Source organism: Mytilus galloprovincialis, chromosome 10 (genome assembly GCF_965363235.1).
Source record: "Mytilus galloprovincialis chromosome 10, xbMytGall1.hap1.1, whole genome shotgun sequence".
Lineage (NCBI taxonomy): Eukaryota > Metazoa > Mollusca > Bivalvia > Mytilida > Mytilidae > Mytilus > Mytilus galloprovincialis.
The window spans coordinates 44,294,935-44,320,465 of record NC_134847.1 but is presented as its reverse complement, the minus strand read 5'-3'; the positions used below and the strand labels follow the sequence as shown (position 1 = coordinate 44,320,465).

At 32.1% G+C, this 25,531-nt stretch overlaps 1 long non-coding RNA gene across 1 annotated transcript; it reads left to right on the top strand.

Annotated features, from left to right (window-relative positions):
• The first annotated feature begins 14,874 nt into the window (after positions 1-14,874).
• Positions 14,875-24,441, top strand: LOC143047618 (uncharacterized). Its single transcript, XR_012969615.1, has 4 exons — positions 14,875-15,186; positions 22,416-22,489; positions 23,459-23,703; positions 24,333-24,441. It is a non-coding gene; the product is annotated as an uncharacterized LOC143047618 (long non-coding RNA).
• The last annotated feature ends 1,090 nt before the right edge of the window (positions 24,442-25,531 follow it).

Below are 25,531 nucleotides of genomic sequence, written 5' to 3'. Positions count from 1 at the left end.
GTATGGTGTTACTCGTTAAGAATATCTTAAGCGCTATTGACTTTAAAGTTCAAAGGTTAAGGTCACAGTGGCAGTTGTAATACAAGGCAATATCACCCTTGTGGACACTCTAAAACCAATATGCTTCAAAAGATTTTAACCACGTTTGGTATATTGTTCCTCCTTGAAATGATCTGACATTATTTACGTTCAAGGCCAAAGGTCAAGGTCATGCAGATGGACTTGTTTTTTCTCCTTGAAATAGCATAATACACAGGAAATTGGTTGCTCATTTTTTTACCTGCTGGTTTTAAAGACAATATTAAAGGTATTTCCAGTTACTGAATGTTTTGGTTGATTTCTAAAAAAAATTGTTTATGTATCAAATATGCATATTCAATTTACCATTTTCTGCATGTGTCATATACAAATATAGTGTCCATATTTGTCCCCAATATGTTACATACGAGGGGATGCCACGCTCGGCATTGCCTTGTTTTAACTATAAAATGTGTGCACTAGTCTGAATAATCACCCATAATTATGCCCATGTTTACTGATCTATCTTAAAGGTAAGGTAATGGGTTCGTTGATCCCTTTCATTAAAATAGAGCTCTTTCCAGGAGAATATCATAATAATATAGACAAAAGGAAGGATGTGGGGAAAGCAACAAATGCGGCAAAATATGACATATAGAAAACAAAATGGTTACGGAGTAAATATTCGTGTGACAACAACTCAGACGATTCATAAAAAATCAGAATAATGAAGAAAAAGTTGGTTTCCCTATGTACGTGTACCTGCAGTGTTGGTGTTCGAGGCGCGTTTATGATTTTCATTATGTTACTTGATATGAAAAATTGACAAAAAATAATATTTTAAGTTGTAAAAGTAAATCCTGATCCTGTAATAGCTGCTCTTCTTGTTCCATTTGAATTAATAGAAACAACGCTGTCGCCTTTCTTGTTCTCATAGAATCATATGATATGAGCTGCATGTTTTGTGAACGTCTTTCTTAACTGTCGTATTAGACTGACCAGTGCATATCGCGCATGGCACTTTAAATGTATTTTAGCGCGAAAATTAACTTACATTAAGCTGGATTTATTGCCGTCGTAGTTTCATCTTGTCGCCTTCGTACTTTTATTCGATGGCAACACGACGGGATTACGAGGTCTTCACGAAGTCGTATTGCCATCGTAAGACCTTCGGGTATCTTCGTGATTCATTCGTGTAGACATCTTAATGTCAAAACTGCCCGATGGAAACGATGGAAAAACGAATGCAATACGATGTGCAAAGATGCATTCCCGGTGACATTACGATGGTGAGGATGGTGATACGAACTCAATACGAACCCGCAACATCGGACGCAACTTAGGGGATTTTTTAACATGTTAAAAAATTTAGAACCCTTCCCGAAGTTGTCCCCGAAGGCTAGAAAAATTGGCCGATGATTCTACGATGGTTAAAGATGGCACTACGAATAGCCCGATCTGGATACGATCAGTCCCGATTTTGAAAATTTCCATTATTGTGATGCCATCGGCGTAAAAATCGGGACAGTGTGACGCGGGCATTATGTAGAAAATGGTCATATCATTGGAAGATAACGTCTATACAAAAATACAAACGAAATGTTGGTACATATGATCGAGTCCATGGCCATAGATTGTTTACTGTTTATTTTATACTTTTTGAAAATGATACTCTTAAACAAACGGTGAAGAGCTGATTAAACAAAGAGTATCAGAAGAACAAGGAAAACAATAAAAAAAAGTTGAAAATATAAGGATGATTAATCTAAATCTAGAAAATTATTCAACTATTGTCATTAAAGAACGTAGTAAACAAGAATTTGTTCAGCCAGAAATGTTATGAATTTTGCCATTGCAAAAGCTATTCAAATATAAATAACACAAATCAAGTCCAAGAGAAACAGTGTAAAGACGGAGATTAAAAGAGTTTATAATTAAAATTCAAAACAATTGGTAGCATTAAAAAAAACAGCGTAAAAAGAGAAATGGTGCATTAAACATACATATTATAAAAATTATGAAAGCTACATTTTATCAATTTCACGCGTCACGAGCGATAACGTGATTAGTTCAAATTTGAACTATATATTATAAGACCTTTATATTTACCTCGCGAACGTAGAATTTCACATCGACAGCTATGGACGCTATATTCAAATTTGTATAATTTAAGGTGGTACCTAACACTACAGGGAGATAACTCTGTATAGTCAGCTAAACGTTTTAATTACGTTTGGTTGTAAAAGGAATATTAAGCTTCTCAATAATCAAAATTGGTGTTTGTCAAACTGCTATATAACCAGAGTAATTTTTCTGACAAAACGGTTAGTTCAAAATTTTTGACATTTTTATATTTTTGCTAAAGAATTTACTTTGACAAAATTTTATGAAAATTAAAAGAGCCAAATTAATTTAAGTGAAAGTGTTGGGTACCACCTTAATTGCACCCTATTGTTGATTATGGAACCTTCTGGTTAATATCAATCTCTCAGGGGAAAAATGTAAGGACGGACATTTAAAGATTTTTATCAACGCAATAAAATACTAGGAAGTATAGTTTTTAGTTTTTTTTAAGTTCATTTTACAGAATGGTTGATAACCATCAGGTTTATAACTTGTTTTATTATTTGTACACTTTTCGAGAATATATTATTCTATCATGATAAATTAATGGTACGATAACTTTAATAGTAGAAAAATCAATTCAAAAACCAAAGTCCAAAGCTTTTACATTAAAATTTTTTAGTTATATTTTTCAGGTTTTGTATATATATTGTAATATTTTTTCTTTGTACCGAGATTTGTGTATAGGCTGAGCCTGGAGCATTCCCTACATTTTTCAGGTTTTCCAAATTAGCGATATTTTTCTCTATACCGAGATTTCAGCATAGGCTGAGCCTGGAGCATTCAATACATTTAATTGAATAACAAAAGTCAGATAACAAAATGCCGAACTCCGGAGAAAATTCTGAAAGGAAAGTCACTATAGTAGCAAATCGTAAAATAAAAGGTCAAACCCATAAAACGAATGGATAACAATTGAATTTATAAACAAAATCTATGTCGACGATATTGTCCCTTTATATTCATATTTATATTTGTAGGACTCTAAAGTACGACGGGGACGCTTCTTACGATGGTCACGATAAAGTGCGATGGTCTACGCTAAAGTTCAATGCTTCTATACGCTAAAGTCCGATGGTCCGCGAAAATATAGACGTTAGAAACGTAGTTTGATAATGACGTTAACAGTCGTACATACAAACCAAAAATGAACCTGCCGGAAGATATATTAGGAATATTTGATTAACAACTTTTACACCAAATATTCAGGACTTACTAGTAAGTGATTTAAACTTAACCTTTCTTTGTCAGCTGAAGCACTATGTTTTTGTTTTTTTTTTCATGCTGAAAAAAGAACTTGTATCCTACATTCAACCGTTTTACTATATAAATACAAAATAGTATATGCATACTTATCCTGCTTGTATTTGAAGGAGACGGACACATTTGAATCATTGTTTATGTGGCAGTCTACTTTGCGATCCCCGTTAAATGCTGTCGACCCTAATGAAAGTAACGCCGGTAAAATAACGATACATGTTTTCATGCGTGAATTATAAAAAAATCTGCTTAAACATTAGTTTGTTCTGTACATTGTAGGAAAATAAAACATGTATTTGTACTCGCTACGAAAAAGGAGAAAGCTCGGCGAACATTGCCTTTCTCTCGCATTCAAATTGAATCTTATACTTATAAATGTTGCATATTCCGGCAATAAACGAATTTTGTATTTGTTATTTAGAATGACGACTGTAAGGGAGGTTGTTACATGAGTGTGAACGGCAAAATACACTAATTATCCAAATAATGCATAATTTTGCGATACATAAATTAACCTTTTAGCAGTTATTACATGGTCGGTTTTCTAAATTTAAAAACATCTACTTAAGCCTACCGGTAAATTATAAAGCCTATCAAATATGTTATACCTTAGCATATTAGCTTTTTCAAAAAGACTACTTTTTAACTTAAATGTTTTAATCCCTCGAATCTTACCCTTTTGGTCCATCGCACTTTAACGCAATTTACCATCGTACTTTAGCATACACCATCGCACTTTAGCGTGACCATCGCACTTTACAGTCCTACATATTTATTGACCAACTGATTATTTTGTATACTACATTATGTTGCTCTTGGTACACACAATGTGTGTCTGAGTGTGTTAATAAACTTGTCAAACTTGTAAAAAAAGCTTGTATATGAAACGCTAATTTCCCATACTTGACATTCAATAACTATCTTTGAAATTTCCTTTCAAATGTAGTGATGACCATATTTTGTACCACTTTTTCCGAAGGATTAATTATCACCATCGTCCTCATCTTCCTTGTATGCCACAAATTACACATTATCTACTTGATCAAATTGTTCGAATCTGCATTACTTGAACTGATATCTGACAACAGTTACAGACATTGCTACAAATTCTACGGAAACAGCAGTGTTGTCCAGCATTGGTGGACAAAATGTGAAAAAGTCTGTTGTACGAAGTAACTAAAGTATTTCAATGGCTACATGCAAGTGCACGTTTTGCAATTCAAAGATAGATTGAATAAATCTTTTAAAAGGTTTCAGTTTTTCTAGAAATTATAGCACCTTTTTTTAAATTTCAATACACTTCAAATGTTTCCCTAGAGAAATGTAAGTTCATAACTCCCAGAAGAAACGGGGCGATAGAATTCATAAAAAAAAGGATATGGTAACTTTCGATAACAATAGAACCTAGGAAATGTATTTAATTTTAAACTTCCAGTTAATTTTCTAACTCACTCTTTTTAATGAAGTCATTACACAAGGTTTGCATTTATAGATGTTTTCTTTAGATTTTTTAACAGTTTCATTAGCACGTGTTTAACCTTAGCTGTATTTGGCAAAACTTTTAGGAATTTTTGGTCCTTAATGCTCTTCAACTTCGTAATTTATTTGGTCATTTAAACATTTTTTCATTCGAGCGTCACTGATGAGTCTTTTAAAGACCGAACGCTCGTCTGGCGTAAGTGTCAAATTTTAGTCCTGGTATCTAAGATGAGTTTAATTAAGACTTTTTTTGTTTAAAAATTGCTTCTTTTTAATTATTAGAATATTCAACATAATATATACATATTTTCTGTATTTTAGTTGATTGCTTTCAACTTGAATCTAGAATGAGGGTTAAATTTACTTCGGCATTTTAATGCACATTTTTAGATATTCTTTTCAATTTTCATTTTTAATTATGCATTTTTTTGTAAACAAATTTATGAATAAAAAGTTCTGTCATTACTTCAATGTTTGAAAAAAATGCAGTTCGAAAGTTGAATTGATTACGTCATTTTCGATGTTCAAATATTGTGGTATACACTGAAACCCTGGTTTTCCCCTTACCAATGAACGTGTCACCGTCAAAAGCAATGACTGCCTGTAACAAACGCCAAAATGATTGTCAGAAAGGTCAACCATTTCTGTTCGGCACGTTTTGGGTTCTGTTTTGCACCTTCTCATTTTGCCGTTGTTTCACCAATTACAAAGGGTTTTGTCAATTATGCAGTTTAAAATTTAAGGCTCTAAATGTTTTTCTGCAGTCGATTCTTAGCCAGTTCAGTTAATGGGAAACATTTATGGCATAAATCTGTGCAAAATTTCATTCATCAATTTGGTTAGCAGTTGATGTTGCGGCCGTAGATCCGTCTCACAAATGACGTTCTCTAATCAAATTCTATTGACGTTACATAGTCACTACATGTTGATCTAGTCTGTGATGGTCTTCAACAAATCCAGTCTACCGGTATCATTGTCGGAAGGACAGTAAGACGAGTTTCTGACGTCAATTTTTTGTGTTGCAGCACGTTCACGTTTTCCTGTTTGCAGAATTCTAATGAGTTGATTCAGCTTTTCATTCCTGAGTTTTGGCAATATGGAGATGCAACATTTTTTAAATGATTAAAGTGTGTCCAAGGATTGACGAACTGTTTCACAAAGAAAAAAAAACGGAAAAAATCTTTTATTGACTCGAAATTTTTCTTTCTGAAATTTCGTGCGATCTAAAAAATCCGGTATGTTCAATAACCACAGGTAAGTCAGATGTTTATTTTTCGAAAGGGAAAGACATATGATGAGCATGAATAGTAGTTGTATGAGGATCAAACATTATTTGGTGAAAAAAAATCTACAAAATGAGTGTTGCGTTTTTAAAGCCAGTCAGTATATAATCTATTCTCACCAAGTAAACTCAACCTTAAATTCAAATGTGAAAACATGTTAACGAATGTTTTCCTTGTGTCATGTTCTCAGGAAAAATTCAAACACGCCTCATGTATGAGGTGTGCTCAATTTTTGCAACTTTTAAATGAATGCATGTTTGAGATTAATGTTGTCTAATGAGATTCAAAATATTATCGTGTTTTATATAATGTTAATTTCATATTTGACGTTGGATACTTCAAATGGAGTATTCAGGAACAATTTCTGTAAACCACTATAGAAACTATAGAAACTGCTAGTTTAAAAATAGATAAAGAGTACACCGTATCCGAGCAAGGTCCGCTTGATTAACACGACCAAAATGAAGCTTCTTACGTATCAAGCAGCCTATGAAAAAACAGCTTCAGAAATGCTTTGTTTAGTTTGTTATCTCTGTCCTGCCTTTTTTATTAGTTTATCCTGACTTCTTTTACATACATTTTCATCCTACCTTTTTTTTGCAAAGTGTCTCTTACTGCAATTTTTACTAAAGACTCGTGTCCTGTCTTTTTTCAAAGTTAATCCTAGTCCCACCCCACCCGCCGAATAAATATCAAATGGAAGCTCCCTCAGATGTATTTCGTGAAAGTTATATATGGAAAAGCAAAAGTCTGTTCAATATTTTGTCTCAGATTTCCAAAATCATCAATAGAACAAATTTTATACCCAATTGAATTTTGTGGTCTCTTATGAATTGATGCTGCAAACTTCATTGAAGATTTATGAGAGAATGAAATGCAATAGGAAAAATCTGAGACACAGTTTTGGAGGTCAAACTGTGTTGTGTGCAAGAATCCATAAAATATTTTGGAATGCTATGAATAACAAAGAAGCTAAATTTATTCAAGTATGGACATCACAATATGGCAACTAATTACATAACAATTAATTATGTAATAATTATGTCATAATGAAATTATCACAATTTGAAAGATTGATCCTTCTTCTTTCTTTTGGTACCTAATTTATAAAATTTAATTACATCCCAGCTCCTTTGTTCTTACAGGGGTGATCTGAGCCGGATCACCCCTACCAGATCACCCCAGTTTGAGTGTCTTTGTTATGCATGCTTTCCTTTGATCTGTAACATTTTGGCGGGAATGTCAAATCCACTATAAAACTTATAATTAAATATATAATTATACGGAAAATCAAAATTCACGTAGAAAAAATCCAGTGTATATGCTGGGATTCGAACTCAAGACCATTAGCATATCAGGCCACGACACAACCACTACACCAGGACGACTGGATACAAACTGTCCGTAATTTAACATACTGAAAGGAAGCAAGATATTTTTATAAGTGGGGCGAGTTGGCAGACCTTTATTCAGTGGGGTTTAAACCCTTTTCGTTAATAAGTGAGTTCTCAGTGATTGTTCAGTTTGATTTTACACTTTTTCAAAAGTGGGGCGAGTCGGTAAACAAGAGTGGGGCGATTTTTTTCATAAAGTGGCGATATAGATTGGGCCGATTGGCCAGTGGGGCGAGTTGACATTGTTTGATATCTACTCATCGTGTTCGGGGGTCAAAAAAGGGTATTATTCCTATAGTAATGTATAAAGTGTATTGTAATGGTTGTGTGGCGTTCTAAACTAGATTTAATGAATTGTAAATGGTTTTTCGTCTAATCAAAAACAGCTAGGATGTAAAATAGTTATCCCACTCGGACTTGGTGTGTCAGTGTAAGATCACCCTCTGGCCTCCGGCCATCGGGTTGATCTTACACTGACACACCGCGTCATCGTGGGATAACTATTAAAGAAAGATGAGTGGAATTACATCAGTTTAAAGATGACTGATTGGGAATGAAAAATCTTTGTATTGTGCTACCTTAAGCAAGAGTTTCAAGTACAACTTGTGTTCTTTCCCACTCACTGGTTTTGAAGAAATTTGTTTCATTTTATATAACTTTGATGTCCTTTTATTTGAGGTCTTACATCTTGCACCACACATCTGTAACTGATCTACTTTGTGAGTGAAATACTTTATTTTTGAGAATTTTCAATTTATAATTTTCATAGATGCCAAACATGACAACACACACATTTAGTTGAATTTCGAAATAAAATATAAAAAGTCCAAGAATTCATATTTTGCTAAATGTCAGCTACAATATGACAACCCAAAAGTGAATGTTCTTTAGATTCTTGCTCTTTTTTGAAAATCGTACACACATTGAAGTTTAAAATGTTCAGTTAAATGAGAAGAGCGTTTGTACCAAAAATTTATGAATAATTCTGTATTGAAACCAAAATAGCGTAGCGTTTTGTCAAACCTTGGGAAGATAAAATTGTATTTTATTCTTATTTCCAATAACATTATTTAGAATTTCCTTTCCATTGTTTCTGCTGCAAAATCTGTAGGTCTATTACCCTAGTTTGAAAAAGTATAAATTTCCTTAGAACCCTTATCTGACCTAATAAAAGCTTGTTGATATTTTCCTCTTTATATGTTGTTTCCAATGGCTTGCAATCACTTTTGAGTACAATTATATGCCCTTAAAAACTGGAAGAACTTGGCTGTTGAGTTATACATTCTTTTAAAAAGAAAATCATAGGTTAATATATGTCCATGCTCTTCTAACAAGCCATTTACAGTTCATATCCAATGGTGAGAAAAATGTTTAAATTCAACGTTGACATAATAAATTTTGATGTGATCATTATTCAAGAGAAATGCCGATATGTTCGCTTCAAAATGAAGACGACGTCTGAGTTTTGGTGTATTTTTCTAGGTATCAAAACTTCATATGATATGCACTACAAATTAAACTGCTTGTAAATAAATACAGATACCGCCTTTGAGAAAAAAAACCAATCCGATAGAATGAATACTGTATTCAAATGATTATATTTGGTGTGAGGTATAGATATATAGATCAGAGATTATATTACATGTACAGGTGTACAAAGATAGATAATATTTATAAAGATAGATGTTGCATAAAATGGGAGTTTTTTCCTCATTTGTTTTTCCCCGACAAATGAGCCTGTAAAACTTGGGGGCCCCTTAGTTGCTTCCTGGTTGATGTTAATAAACTCATCATAGATACCCGGATAAAATTTTGTATTTAAGCCAGACGCACGTTTCGTCGTCTACAAATGACTCATCAGTGACGCTCGAATCCAAAAAAGTTATAAAGGCCAAATAAAGTACGAAGTTGAAGAGCATTGAGAACCAAAATTCCTAATCATTTTTCCAAATACACTAAAGTAATTTATTCCTGAGGTAGAAAAGCCTTAGTTCTTAGTATTTCAAAAATTTAAAAGTTTTGTAAATAGTTAATTTATAAATATGACCATATCAATGATAACTCATGTTAGCACAGAAGTGCTGACTACTGGGCTGGTGGAATTAAAACTCCACCAGCAGTGGCATCGACCTACAGGTGATTATTAATAAAATATGTTTAAAATTTAAAAAAAAACCAAAAAAACACTTCATGTCAAAATAAGTCTTTTTTTTGTATTTTAATGCTTCGAAAATAAGCACAGGCAAATTCTGTAAAATTTATATTTCATAATGGAGTAAGGGACTATTTTGACAATTTTGGTAACATATTCAAATTCCTTTTACTAGTGGAGCATAATGTAGGCTTTAGATTCTATCTAAATTAACACAAAAAGTGCTACCAAATATTCGACAGTAAAAGAACCCATCTTCAGTCCCCGCTTTTGACAAATGTTGTCATGACTATGTCTGCTTGTACCTATCCATATGATGTTTTCATAAGTCATAAATTATATAAATCAGAATCAGTGAAAAAATGATTCGACCTGTAGCTCTTATCGATGCCTACATTACAAATATCATCACTAAAGCTTCAGAAATATATTCTAAATTGCTAAAAAGGGTCGTCTTTCCACGTAATCGTTTTATAGCATGGTTCTCTAAATGGGTTGATAAGATTCTTATATTCTTTAAATTCTTAAATTGTTGATCTAGATCTTTTTTTTTTGGATTGTTTATATTTTTTATACTTTTGGATATGAGCTAAAAAAATTTGAATAAGAAATTGGGAATCATCAATGTTAGAAAATGTCTATGTAATTTATTTTCTTTAGTAGCATAGATTGTACTGAACACATTGTCTTCATGGCTATTAAATAAAATATTAAAATAAAAAAGTGAAATATGCATTCTATCAGTATATACAATCAAAAGTTGAATTACCCTATCCTCTTATTGTGTATTTACACGTGTAATAACTTTGGACAGTGTGCTATCTATAGATAAGGAACAAAATAAAATGTCGGCCAAATTAGAAAGTAACTAATTGTTTTATTTACAAATTAATGTTGTTACCAGAAAAATAAATATCAGATTTTGTTAAAAAATTCTACAATCATAACGATTTGTAAAAAAGGTTACGATTTTGATTCCTTAAAAAAGACAAGGAGAAGAGGGTTGAAAACATTAAATACATGTCATTTATTGGGCAAAACCATTTTTTTTTTAATTTTTCAAATCGTTCAAATATAGTTTTATTGATTCACATGACAGGTGATGTATACACACTAGGAAATGCTTACCATTTGATGAACCACGTGTTGCTCTTTTCTAGTTCATGTGATTCTCTAAGCAGTTTTTTTTAACCTTTATTTGTAATGTTGCTTCTAATTAAGAGCATTTTTGGTGAACAAAATATTTAAATATAAATCCAAAATTAGACCAAAATAAAACATTTGTTTAGGAAACGAAGAGATACATATTCCAATCCATGAGACAAAATCTGTACACACCTTTGTTTGTTAGCTCATCTTCTTATACATAAATACAGTTTTTTGCAAGCATGTCTAAATGTTATGTCACAAATAAAATATACTACAGGATTGCATGCGTTATTTATGTAAATTCCACGCTTCATAACACCTGTAATGGTAGCATGTCTAAAAGGTGAATTCGACACTTCAAACGCTGTTACGATCGCAAAAATAATGAACCCTAAAAACGAGAATCCAGTTGCCACAATGAGACTTATTGTAACCGTGTAGTGTGGTTTCCTTTTTCTGTAGCTTGTGGTTTGTTGAGCTTTGTGAACTTTAGCTCTAAGTTGAATGCTGTTTTCCCTTCTAGCTTTTTCATTCTTAGATTGCTTGTGAATTACGAATAATATCTTTCCATAGCAATAAGAACAGTACACGAAGCACACTATCCCAAATAAACCGACTACCCCCGAATACAATCCAGCAGTTACAAGACTTCTGTACTGATTACGTGTTGTGCATTGTGTTCCAAGAAGTCTTGAATAGTTTAACGGAACAGTTTCAACAATTCCGATAAATACAAAAACCGGAAAAGATATAATTAAAGCAGATATGGCGATTAGAATACAAAATACATTGTGTTTGAAAAAAGAAGACTTTCCTTTAAACCAATTTGTTACTTTACAAATTTTACAAGGCATAACTGACTTAGTACCAAATAATATACCGTAGATTTTCTTGTATCTCTCATGGCCAATTACTGTTAATATCAACCATGAAGATATGCTTGTCGTGTAATTAGTATATCGAAATAGCTGACAAGCAGCATCTGACGATATGGAAAAGCTGAAGCGAACAGCGAACGTTTCGAACGGCATTACTATAGCACATATAGTAAGGTCCATAGCAGAAAGCCAGATAAGTAATGTTCGAACATGGAACCGTTCTTTCATCTCTTTCACTCGCAGGTAAACCAATATAGTATGAATATTTCCAACCGTTCCAATTAAGCATAAGATGATCATAAATGAAAATTCTGAACACCGTCTAATAAATTCTTGATATTCGATATCTTCAAGGTTAGGATATTTGGCTGGTATTAATGTAGACATGTTAACTTGTGATGCAGAGTGTGTCAATAATTTTGTTAAATTGTCCTCTTTGTAACTTAGAACGGCAAAGGTTGCAGTTTTCTCCATTTTGATAACCTGATGGGTCTATTCTGAAACGCAAAAAAAAACTTTTAAAAAAGAACAAAGAACATTTTATTTTAATTCTTTTGAAAAAAATCAAATCATTACATTATTAAAATAAAATATTAATCGTAAGAAAAAACTTTCGAATTGTATTCCTTACGTTTTATATTGCATATTCAAATTCAAATAAAATGTTTCGGCAGTTGGCTTTAACATCTTTTAAACAAAGAAAACCTAAGACACATCCAAATATATTGGTTGCAAAATGAACGGATAAAAATTACTGACCTTTGCTATAACTTCATTAATCAGAGTGAGTTAGAAATATTTCCTGGCTGATTGAAAAACTTTTAAATACTTCCTTGATTCGTTTCTCCGGTATGGATCCCCACTAGGGAAATGCAAGGAAAAAAATATATTGTGCACACAACTTAAATATATTGTGCGCACAAAATAATGTATTGTGCGCACGAAATAATATATTGTGCGCACGCAATATTTTGTACGTATAATTTAAATATATTGTGCGCACAATTTAAATATATAATATGGTGTGCGACCAAAATTAGTTTTTACTTGACCATGACCTCATTTGATGGATCATTGAACAAGGTTAAGTGTTCGTGGTTTATACGAAATCTCACTTGACAGGTGTCTCTGACCTTGACCTCATTTGAATTGTGTTTTATATTGATTTACATAGCGGGTGATACATGTAAAGCATGGTTGGGAAAACAAAAAACTTGAATACAAATGTTAATTTTACCACCAAAAACTTTGTCTTGAAACTAATAAATGTTGTTTCACAAGACAAATTCTGCAAACGCTATTATCATTTTTTTATATACAGTTTTTTGCAAATTTTTCTGATACATTGTCACAAATAAAATATACAACATATAACAGAATTGCATGCATTATTTATAAAACTTCCACGCTTCAAAAACAAGATTTTGCAACATCATTCATTTTAATTTATGTTGCAATCGCAAAATAATGATACCATAGAAACGGAGATCACGTTGCGACAATAAGCTAAATAGACTGACTGTAGCCTTGCAGTGTGGTTTTCTGTAGCTAGCGGTTTGTTTAGCCTCATAAACTTTTGCTCTAAGTTGGATACAAAGTTGCAATTGGAAATGGAGACTATTTCAAAGAGACAACAACCCGATCTAAAAGCAGACAACAGCCGAAGTCCACCAATAAGTATTCAACGCAGCGAGAAAATCCCCTTAATAAAATTGTGTACTAGTTCAGTGAAAATTGACGTCACACTAAACTCGAAAACATATAAATAAACTAAAATTTAAAAAAAACGTACAACACTAACAAAGGCCAGAGGCTCCTGACTTGGGACCGCCGCAACAATGCAGCGGGGTTAAACATGTTTTGTGAGATCTCAACAACCCTCCCCCTATACCTCTTCCCAATGTAGAATAAAGAAACACATAGAAATACGCACAAGAAAACTCAGTTTTAAAGTAGTCCGAGTCCGATGTCAGAAAAGGTAACAAAAGAAACTAAGCAAAATGACGATGATACGTAAATTAACAAAGAACTACTAGCTGTTACTGACATGCCAGCTCCAGACCTCAACTAAACTGATTGAAAGATTATATCTTAACCACAGGAAAATCAAGTACAATCCCTCCGTCAAGGGTTTAGTATCATACCATCATAAAATATATGAGACGAACATAACCCTTATAATGAGAACGACTGGTTTTAGAACAAGTGTGTTTATTTCCAATGCAATAACCCTTTATAACTAAGAGTGAATCAGTATCAATACTAAAATATGCAATTTTTAATGACCTGCCAACAGTATCCTAACTATCTCCTTTCCACATAAGTCTGTTTAAAGGTTTGGTTAACTTTTGAAATGAATGCCGAATTTTTTGTGCTTTGTAAAGAATATTACCATAAAATATTGGATGTGAAATACCTGAACGTGTAAGATGTATTCATTTTGATTTATATTTATTTATCATGTCTTTGTACCGATGGTGATATTTTGATTTTGACAATTATGTGATATCAAAAAGCATGAAAAAAAAATATCGTAACAATTGACAAGCAGCACCCGATGATGTGGAAAATCACCATCGAAATCTAAATCTGTACATATCGAAAAACATAACTACGGCACATTTTGTTAAGTCGACAGCAGAGAGCCAGATAATTACTGTATGAACTTGGAACTGTTTTTTCTTCCTCATATCATTCACTCGCATTCAAACCAGTATTGTTTAAACATTTTAAAATTTCCAATTAAAACGTTTAATCAATTCATTTCAGACGATATCACAGATTGTGGGGGGGGGGGGGGGGTAGGAGCGGTCCTCATCCTGAATCCCTGGCTTGAAATCCCGAGGTCCCGAATTAAAAAAAAACTAATCCCGACATCACGAAATTCGAAAAAAAATACTTCCCGAAATCCCGAGCTTAAGAACACTCGATCCAGGAGTCCCGATAAAGGTCGTACACCTCCCCCCCCCAAAAAAAAAAACCCCGAGGGAAGGTGATCTGGTTGGCAATTCTATTGACTTAACATCCACTGCATTTGCTTGCATTTGCTTGCATTTGCTTGCACCTGTCTGAATCTGAGGTTCAGTAGTTGTCGTTTAATGTGGTTCATAAGTGTTTCTCGTTTTTATATAGATTAGACCGTTGGTTTTCCTGTTTGAATGATTTTACACTAGTCATTTATGTTCGGTGTGAGCCAAAGCTCCGTGTTGAAGACCGCACTTTTACCAATAATGGTTTAATTATACAAATTGTGACTTGGATGGAGAGTTTTCTCATTTGCACATCTTCTTATATCTACTAATTACTAGTATACAGTTTTGACGCAATATATTCATTATTGTTTTCATGTGATTTAAATCTGCAATGTTTGTAGTTTTCTCCATTTCCATTATAAGAGGATTTATATTCGGCTACAGCAAGGAAAATGTTTCAGTATTAGAATAAAAGAGGTACGTGTCATAAGGATTTCATTTATTTCAACTCTATCTGTTAATTTATTTAATTGCATTAGATAATGTCAAAATGAATACAAACAAATCATATTATGAAACTTTAATAACAGGACATGTCCATCCTTCGTACTTTATGTGGTATATCCATGATTTCTCTGCATGAAGCTAAAAACATATAAAATAAACAAAAGAAAACCATATATTCATTCAAATTTAACGATTAAAAAGAAAGAAATAATAAAGTAGTAGTTATCACCAATGTTTTGAATTGATAATATATAAATATTTGCGAGCACTTTGAAAGCATCATAATACGTCCTTGTTTCGTTTCCTATTCTAAGTATCTATATCCTTTCACTTTAAGTGCAAACTATTTCGTGTCTTTAACGCCCACTCCTAATATTATTGACAAACTTACTTTGTATAGGGTAAAAAAATTAGAGCAGACGACATTTATCTATATAAATTAAAAGGAGACGTAGTGGTTTAAGGTCATAAACTTTTATCTGAATGGTTCTTACAAGACCATACAATAAATAATCAAGAGTTTTTCAGTCTTTCAGTCAACTTCAGACTAACGCACTGCCGTATTACTGTTTAAACAATTGGCCTGGAGACAGATAAGATTGTTTTACTCTATGTTCTGACTGTGCAGTAATTTTTACCCGAACAGTTATTCAAACTGCAATCGAGTTGTCTGAACAGTATTGTATTTACCGCAGTTCATTAGATTAATTTTCTTTGAAAATTGACTAAAAGGTGGAATATGACCTACTAACTTACTGTTCATGCTTTTCAGATTACGCTATGATTTGAATAATCGTTTCAGACTTTTCATGCGACAATTCTTTGACATAAGCCCGGAATTAACTTGTTTTGCTCCATTATTCTCTGACTTCTTTATTTAAAAAAAATTTGAATGGACGATGTAGTAGGGGGATTGTTGAGCTTTATGAACTTTTGCTGAAAGTAAAATGACGTTTTCTCTTCTCTTCTTTTGTTTCTTGTATTGTTTATACAAAAAACATATTATCTTTCCATAGCAATAAAAACAGCTCACGAAGCACACAAACCCAAACAAACCGACTCCAACTGAATACAATCCGGCAATCAGTTTAGTTCTAAAATGGTTGTGCGTTGTGCATTCCGTTCCGAAAAGTGTTCCATTTTTCAACGGAACTGGTTCAATCCTTAAAATGGCCAAAGTCGGCGAGGAAACCACAAAAGTAGATATAACAATAAGAAAACAGACTAAATTGTTTTGATAAATTTTAGACTTTCCATTAAACCATCTGGTTACTTTACAAATATTGATAGGTATTACTGAGTTAATATCTGACCTCATACCGCAGATAGTCTTGTATCTCTCGTAGGCAATAACAGTTAAAATCAACCACGAAGACATGACTGTCGTAAAAACAATATATTGAAACAGTTTACAAGCAGCATTTGATGATATGGAATAACGCCAGCGAAAATCGTACGTCTCAACAGGCATAACTACAACACATGTTGTTAAATCGACAACAGAGAGCCAGATAATTAATGTTCAAACATGGAACCGTTCTTTTATTTCTTTCACTCGCAAGTAAACCAAAATTGTGTGTACATTTCCAACCGTTCCAATTAAAATTAAAATCATCATAATTGAAAATTCAAGCCAACGTCTATTGAATTCATTATATTCGATATCTCCTAGTAAAGTTGACTTGGATGGCATTAAGGTTGACACATTAAGTTGTGATACAGAGTAGGCCAATTAATTTGAATAGTTATCCTCTTGGTAATTTTGTTCAGCAAAGGTTGTAGATTTTTCAATTTGAAATGCAAAAAGGTTATATTCTGAAACGCAAAAATGTTTGTATATAAGTATAAATGGCGTACGTATTTAAATGAATATTTTTATTCCAACTCTATCCATGAATTTCTCTATTGCATAATAATGTCAAAGTAAATCAGACCTTCCCATTATAAAGGCAACAACAGTTTAATAAAGGACATACTATTACTTTAATTTATGTTTATACTCAAACTTGATTTTGATATGTCCGAGAAACATTTTTAGACAAAAGAAAGGCTAAGACTCCACCAAATACAGTGGTTAAAATATTTAGAAAAGAATATATAGAAGTACTAACCTTTGTATGTAATTGATTAAACAGAGTGAGATTGAAATATTTTAGGATCGTTTAAAAACCCTAAAATACTTCCTTTGTTTCGTTTCTTATTTAAAATTACTATATCCGTCCGCTCTATGTGCTTACTATGCAGCGAGCCTTACGCCTACATTTGCACTTTATTCATCATTTGACAAGCCCGCTATGTAAAGTGTTTAATGATAATAAAAGACTATCTAATTTAAAAGGTCATTGATTTTTTGTACTCATACTCCAAATTAAGCCTATCAAAAACCTTAATTTTGTGTATCAAGCATACATATTGTATTCCTAGAACTAAACCATGTTTTCTGACCTAGCAACAAGCACCAATAGACCACTTTGAGTCTGAAAGGCACAATTTATAAAAGTAAACCATTATAGGTCATGGTACGGTCTTCAACACGGACCATCGGCTCACATCGATAACCAAGCTTTAAAGGGCCAACAAAAAATTACTAATCTAAAACCATTCAAACGGGGAAATAAAGAATATTCTCAAAAAGAAAGTTCAGATATGAAACAAAAAATATAATGCGAATAGAATAAGATGGACTTTGTACGCTAATCAGATACAAATTCAAAAGCAACACAAGGAATCATAAAATATATACATGGATACAATCTACAATCAAACTAGTCTGTTTGGTAATTTATATGTTATAATATATTTGAATTATTTAAATGTTTTTCTTTCTTTTTGCTTTCATTTTGTTTGTACCTAAACTGGTCATAATGATGATTCATAGCATATTTTATTATTTTAGGAAATACATGTTATTTGGCGGATAATTAAAGTACGATAATAATGTTTCTTCAGAATAATCTATCGATCGATTAACCGCTTAACCGATAGTTAAGTTGAGGCTAAAAAGCTGTATCTGTAGTACTCTATAAATGAACGCTTTGTCATTCCTGATAATTTTAGTTTTAATGATACAATACTACTGCATCTACTATGACGTTTGTATAGTTCAGATTGTGAAGATTTAAAGGGAGATGCATTTAGAGTGTTAACATGGTTAAGGTCAATACATTTATTAAAAATATAATAGTCCTACTTTCCCTATTCACAAGCCTTATATGACGTGCAGCTGTACTGATTTCACAAAATATAAGTATAACTTATGCAGTGAGGCAACAAGATTCCACTGTACAAATTCCACAAATATACGAGCCAAGCTATCTCTGCGTACACACAAACGTATAAAATACCTCAATTACTGATTACAGATAGACATGGTTTTACACTAGTTATTTTTAGGGCCCTTTAGTTTTCTATGTTGTGTCTTGTGTACTATTATTTGTCTGATTGTTTTTTTTTCATTTTTAGCCATGGTGTTCTATGATCTATGAGTTTGTCTGTCCCTTTGGTATCTTTCGCCCTCGTTTATCGCGTGTTGTATGGTGTGAGCCAATGCACCGTTTTGAAGACCGAACTTTGAGCTATAAGGTTTACTTTTATAAATTATGACCTGGATGGAGAATTGTTTCATTGACACTCATTTCACATCATTTTTTCCATTGACATGTTTTCAATCTGTTCAAGAATTTTTGAGTTGTTTGGCATGATTACCAAATTTGGATAGATCTGAAATTAAACTATAAGCGCACATACTGCATCACGGTTACTGAAGTCAGTTGTCAGTTTTATTTAATATATAATTCTCAACATAAAGACTTTGGCATGAGTAAAAAATGTTTTCCTGATATTCATATACATTTGTACAATGAACAGGTTGTTAACACATGGCATAGGTCTCCCGTTTCGGTTCTACTCTTTGGACAAATCAGCTCTACTTCTGACTGTTTAAAACTAAGGTAGTTCAGGGGTATAGAAAAAAAAATGACAGAATTTTCTTATACTTTGTGAAATATAACTTTGAAGTATTGTAAATGAAAAAATGCAAAAAAAAAAATTGGGGGTCACCGACCATCTAAGAGATATTTTGACCTCTGAAAATGAGTGCAAATAGGTTATATGGAAATATAGGAAAAATGGACAAAACATCACTTTGATTGAATTTTCAAAGCAAAATAAATGACAGAAGTTGCTCATTTTTTCATACTGTAAAGCTTGATGTCTCTATTTTATAAAATGAAATAAAATTTGGGGGTCACCGTCCATCCAAGAGATTTAATGACCTCTGAAAATGAGTGCAAATAGGCTAAATATAGGGAAAACAGAAATAAAATCTCTTTGATTAAATTTTCAGAGCCAAAAAAATGACAGAAGTTGCTCATTATTTCATACTGTAAAGCTTGATGTCTCTATTTTATAAAATTGAAATAAAATTTGGGGGTCACCGGCCATCCAAGAGATTTAATGACCTCTGAAAATGAGTGCAAATAGGCTAAATATAGGAAAAACAGAAATAAAATCTCTTTGATTGAATTTTCAGAGCCAAATAAATGACAGAAGTTGATCATTATTTCATACTGTAAAGCTTGATGTCTCTATTTTATAAAATTGAAATAAAATTTGGGGGTCACCGGCCATCCAAGAGATTTAATGACCTCTGAAAATGAGTGCAAATAGGCTAAATATAGGGAAAACAGACATAAAATATCTTTGATTGAATTTTCAGAGCAAAATAAATGACAGTGGGGGCATTATCTGTGTCCCTTTGGACACATTCCCCATTAATTTGTTTGCTCACCTGACCTTAAAGGTCAAGTGAGCTTTTCTCATCACTTGGCGTCCGTCGTCCGGCGTCCTGCGTCCGTCGTCTGTCGTCCGTAAACTTTTGCAAAAATCTTCTCCTCTGAAACTACTGGGCCAAATTAAACCAAACTTGGCCACAATCATCCTTGGGGTATCTAGTTTAAAAAATGTGTCCGATGACCTGGCCATCAAACCAAGATGGCCGCCATGGCTAAAAATAGAACACAGGGGTTTAATGTATATTTTGGCTTATATCTTTAAAACCAAAGCATTTAGAGCAAATCTGACAGGGGTAAAATTGTTGATCAGGTCAAGATCTATCTACCCTGAAATTTTCAGACGAATCGGACAACCTGTTGTTAGGTTGCTGCCTCTGAATTTGTAATTTTGAAATTGAACATAGATGTAAAATGCAGTTTTTGTTTATATCTTTGAAACAAAGACATTTAGGGCAAATCTTTTAAGATTTAAATGTCCATCAGAATAAGATCTATCCCCTCACAAATTTTCAGATGAATCCTACAACCCGTTGTTGGGTTGCTGCCCTAAAATTGGTAATTTTAAGGAAATTTTGCAGTTTTTGGTTATTATCTTGAAGAATACTATTATAGATAGAGATAAACTGTAAACAGCAATAATGTTCAACAAAATAAGACCTACAAATAAGTCAACATGACCAAAATTGTCAGTAAACCCCTTAAGGAGTTATTGCCCTTTATAGTCAATTTTAACAACTTTTTCGTCATTTTTTGTAACTTGTACAAAAATCTTCTTCTCTGAAACTACTGGGCCAAATTTAAACTAACTTGGCCACAATCATAATTGTGGTATATAGTTAAAAAAAAATGTGTCTGGTGACCCCACCTACCAAACAAAATGGCCGACATGGCTAAAATTAGACTTTCTTTGAGATAATATTGTGTCTACGAGACACAATTGCCCGTCTACAGATACGAAGGTCAGATGCAAAATGTAAAAATTTTAAAATACTTATAATATTTAACCGCCTATACCCTCAAAAATGTAGTTCAACTATCTCACAAAAGAGCAAATATTAATTAAAATAAAAACCTGACCACCTAGCATTTAAATTGTAGAAGGAAAATCTGGAAACGTTCTTCTTATGCAAGACAATACTACTAAAATTGAAAAAGTTCAACTATCTGCCTAAAAAGCAAATATTAAAAAAATCTAAAATCTTACCACATACACACCTTCAAAATATGTACAAACAGACAGCAAAGTGAAAGTTTCCTAGAATTCAAGCTGTAGGAGAAGTTAAGTGGAAAACCTATATACCAATAATGGGACGGGCGGACGGACAGAAGGACAGCCGAACGGACGGACGGACAGGGGTAAACAATATGCCCCTAACTTCCGTTAGCGGGGGCATAACAAATCAGATATTAAGAATAGGTCATCTAATTTCTCTTTAATAATGTGAAATGATTAAACAGTTTCAAATGTTTAGGAACAGTCTTTGTGATTTTTTTTTATTATATCAACTTTATCTTATATTGTCTTAAATAAGGACAATTATAAAAAATTACAACCTAACATATTGCCAAGATGAACTGTTTTTGTACATTTCCGCCAAACGACCTTTGTCTTTCCTAAAACAACAACATATTTACAATGATCCAGTTTCTCTTATAAAGGTTATGTACTTTTGATACAAACCCAACTCTATACGAATTACATACAAATGTTAGTTGCAACAGAGTACCACAAAATGTAGGTATATTATCCACTAACTATTGGTTAAACGCGAATAAAGAAGACTTTTTTATTCATAGGGTTAGCAAAGTTAAGAGTAAAGTAATCTACCGAAGTTCAAATCTAATAAATCAAATTAGAAGGGAAAAAATGGGTCAAGAATCGGATATGAGTAACAATAAGACTATTTACAAACAAATAAAAAAACAATATCTTAGGAAACAGGAATACAAAGATCAGAAGTGATTTCCTTTTTTGTTTTCCGTAATTTGTTTATTGGCGTGTATATAAATCTCTGTTATGCGTTAAATTGATTAGAAAAGTTTGAAATCTGCAAAACATTTAAAGGTGAGTTGAATTATTATTTCTATATTAAATACATGGATGTTCAAATCATAAAAAATATGGAAGATTTTTGATTACAATAAAGGCGTTTAACGATTATCAAATTTCATTCACCGAATAGGAAGATACAGATAACAGTATTAAAAAACTCGGCTGGAATCGCATAAACTCAAGAGTGAGAAGCAAGATACGTCGATAGTTTAGCGTCTCCTAATATGCGTAAATCATCTGCCATGCGAATTTAATCTCAGTCAAAATTGATTTAAATTTTACTTGCAGAAACAACCAATGATGCATACTTGATTTCGCATGTTAAATTTCTAATGCAACTTTTTTATTTTTAGTTTGACAAAGAAAATTTCCAAAATGAAAGCAGCAGTTGGTTTACTTATCTGTTTTTGTGTAGCATATTTCACAGGTAAGTTTATAAGACACATGCGTTTAACAAACGCAAGGTTCGTTCAAAAATTTTATTATAGTAAAAATCATAAATACACATAATTTTTAAAGGAATTGGCAACATTAATGTATTACATGACATATAATTCGTCAAAAAATACTTGCTTGTTAAATTGATAACGTACGGTTTTATATAAATTTCCAGCGAAATTTGCAAATGATTATCTCTGATTGTAGAATTAAAGATCTAGTATACTAAATTACAAATCTAAACAATTTTCTTCAATGCGCTACAAGCATTCTTTAACAATATTCTTAAGAAAAATGAATAACAGTTGTTATTCATATCATCATATAGGTTGGGTTCAGCAATACACCATATTTGTAAATATGGAATTATATAATATTCTTTTTGAACAACCACAAACAACTCTAACTTTTGAAAAATTATTTCTTTTAACAATTATATTAAAATATATTGATTAAGGCAAAATATCTGAATATAAAAAAAAATATCTACCCTTTATTAGATCAAATATACAATCAAATTAATATGGATGGAATAGTCTAAAGATGTATAGAATGTACGTCACAAGCAACGACAAATATGCACATTTAAATTGTATTTTCTCGAAAAATGTGAGTCAAATAAGTTTGATTGAAAATGATATTTATTGCTGTAAACATTTCCGTTTTAAAGATGCGAATAAATTATAGGAATCACTGTATTCGTTTATGCGGTAAAGTCTCTTTATGTAATGGAAAAAGTGCAAAAATGACAAAACAATTGTAGCTTCATAAAGGTGTAACGCTGCAAAATCGTAGCTTTTCATGTGTCTTCATACATTACTCAAACTTCAAAAATTGTTATACAAATTATTTTGTTGAAAATTTAAGAAACCATGATTTCAAATGATAAAATCTATAGTTTTAAATAGAATTAGCAAACGAAAATGATCTTATTCAAATATATATAAATATATTGCAGTATGTGAAGCTAATTATGGCTGTCCAATTAAAATTGCATGTAAAATCCACTGTCTTACTAAACGCTGTTTTGGAAAATGTGGAGGAGGAGGCTGGATTAAAAAGAAATGCATATGCTTTTGGTGTAGGAAGTCTAATCAGGACCAGGTTATTGGGGACTTCCCATCTAACGAAGTGACTAAGGAATTTCCTTCAGACGAATTCAATGAGGAATTCCCATCAGACAAATTCTATTAACTATATTGTGTGAGTAACTTTATCAATTTAATAAATATAATAGATTTTTCCCTCAACACAATTATATCCAATGCTAATAATTGTAAATAAATTGTAAATAAATCAAGTTTTTGTTGTTTTGAAATCTTCATTTCGAGCTTGATGTGCATGCATGCATACTTCTAAAAAAACGGGGAAAAAATCAAAAGTTCAAAACTATATTGATTGATTGTTGCTATGTATCGTTCCAGTTCAATACTGTTTAACATTAATAATGGCCATAAAAGTACAAAAAGCAACTGTGCATATAAGTGCTTCACAAATTGACATTCTCAGAAGAGGACTGCTTTAATAAAAAAACAAAATGGAGGGACATAAAAGAATTAATTAAAAAAAAAAATAACCAAAACATATACACATGATATTGTTTATAAAGGGTAAATATATCTAATGGAATGCATAGTACAAATCAGTTATAATTACGTAAAATAGGTTGTAACTCAACTGTATGTAAGCATCAAATTATCTCTGTAATTACCGTGGTAAACGCTGCAATTAAGACTTTCATAGGTCCGAGACAAAAATTTATTCTTCTCGAAATCTCTGGTTTGTATTGAACGTTTTATTGTGTTGTAATATTTCTCATTTTACATTTTCAGATGTTTGTCGATACTGTCTCACAATATATAGACACATTATAAACAGTTATAGAGTATATATATATAAAAATATAATACATAAAATGTTAATAAAAAATGTTATTTGTTATTAATTTTTATATGAAATTCACTGTATTTCTAAAAGATTAGTATAGTCTGTAGGTACATGTAGCAAAACGATTTAAAAGGGATTGAAGGAACCTGAGTTATCATATTTGTTTATTTATTGTCGACATGAGTCATTTGAATTTGTTTCGCTTTCATATCCATCAAACATGTTCATCAAACTAAAGTTCCGCTTGGACAATTCACCAAGGGGTTAATTACTGGTCAACATAAACATGTGATTATATATGATACTCGTTAACAAAAATTACGCTGCTTTTATCGATAATTAAAGTTATTTATAGGTGACATAACTACATCCGATTTAAAATTTCACTTTTTCATAAAATTGGTCTATAAATTTGTCGGACTTTTCCGAGAATTTGAGTCAATCGAGTTCATATAATCCCCCTATATAAATGTGTTATAATAAGATATTTGAATAATTATTAAAAACATTAAGAATAATCAAGGACTATATACGCTCCTTGGGGTATACAGAATCAGGTATCTAAAAATTAAATTGTAACATATACATTATGTAGGACCCCAATACAATGGAAACAGCCGGACTTAACTGTATTGTCCATGTTGTCAGGGGCATGTGTTCAATCATATTGCCTAACATTTTAATAACGTTGAAATGGTTTATAATAGAGGTGATATATACCAAAGGTAAAATCAAACTCATATGCCGAAAATCAAACTGACAATACTGTGACAAAAAACGAAATTTTGATACACAAACAAACTGTGGTATATCAGATACAACGAACTAGCGTAATACTGGAATACTTATTTATAACTGTTGATGTAAATGTCCTTTGGTTTTGTGAGTTTTTGTTTACTCCTTGGTTTTGATTGTTAGATTTCTAATCCTACCAAAAGGCATAATCAAATTTGTAAACAACCTTGAATACTTTCAAACCGCTTGAGTTGATTGAAAGTGATATTCTAAAAGGTTAGACAAGACTGTTAACAAAACGTATGTCGCAAAATCATAATGAGACCAACACTTCAAACAAAAGCAAGAACAACACATCCCCGTTTTAAACATTGCTAGGATTGATATCAAGCTTATGTGGAAGGATAAG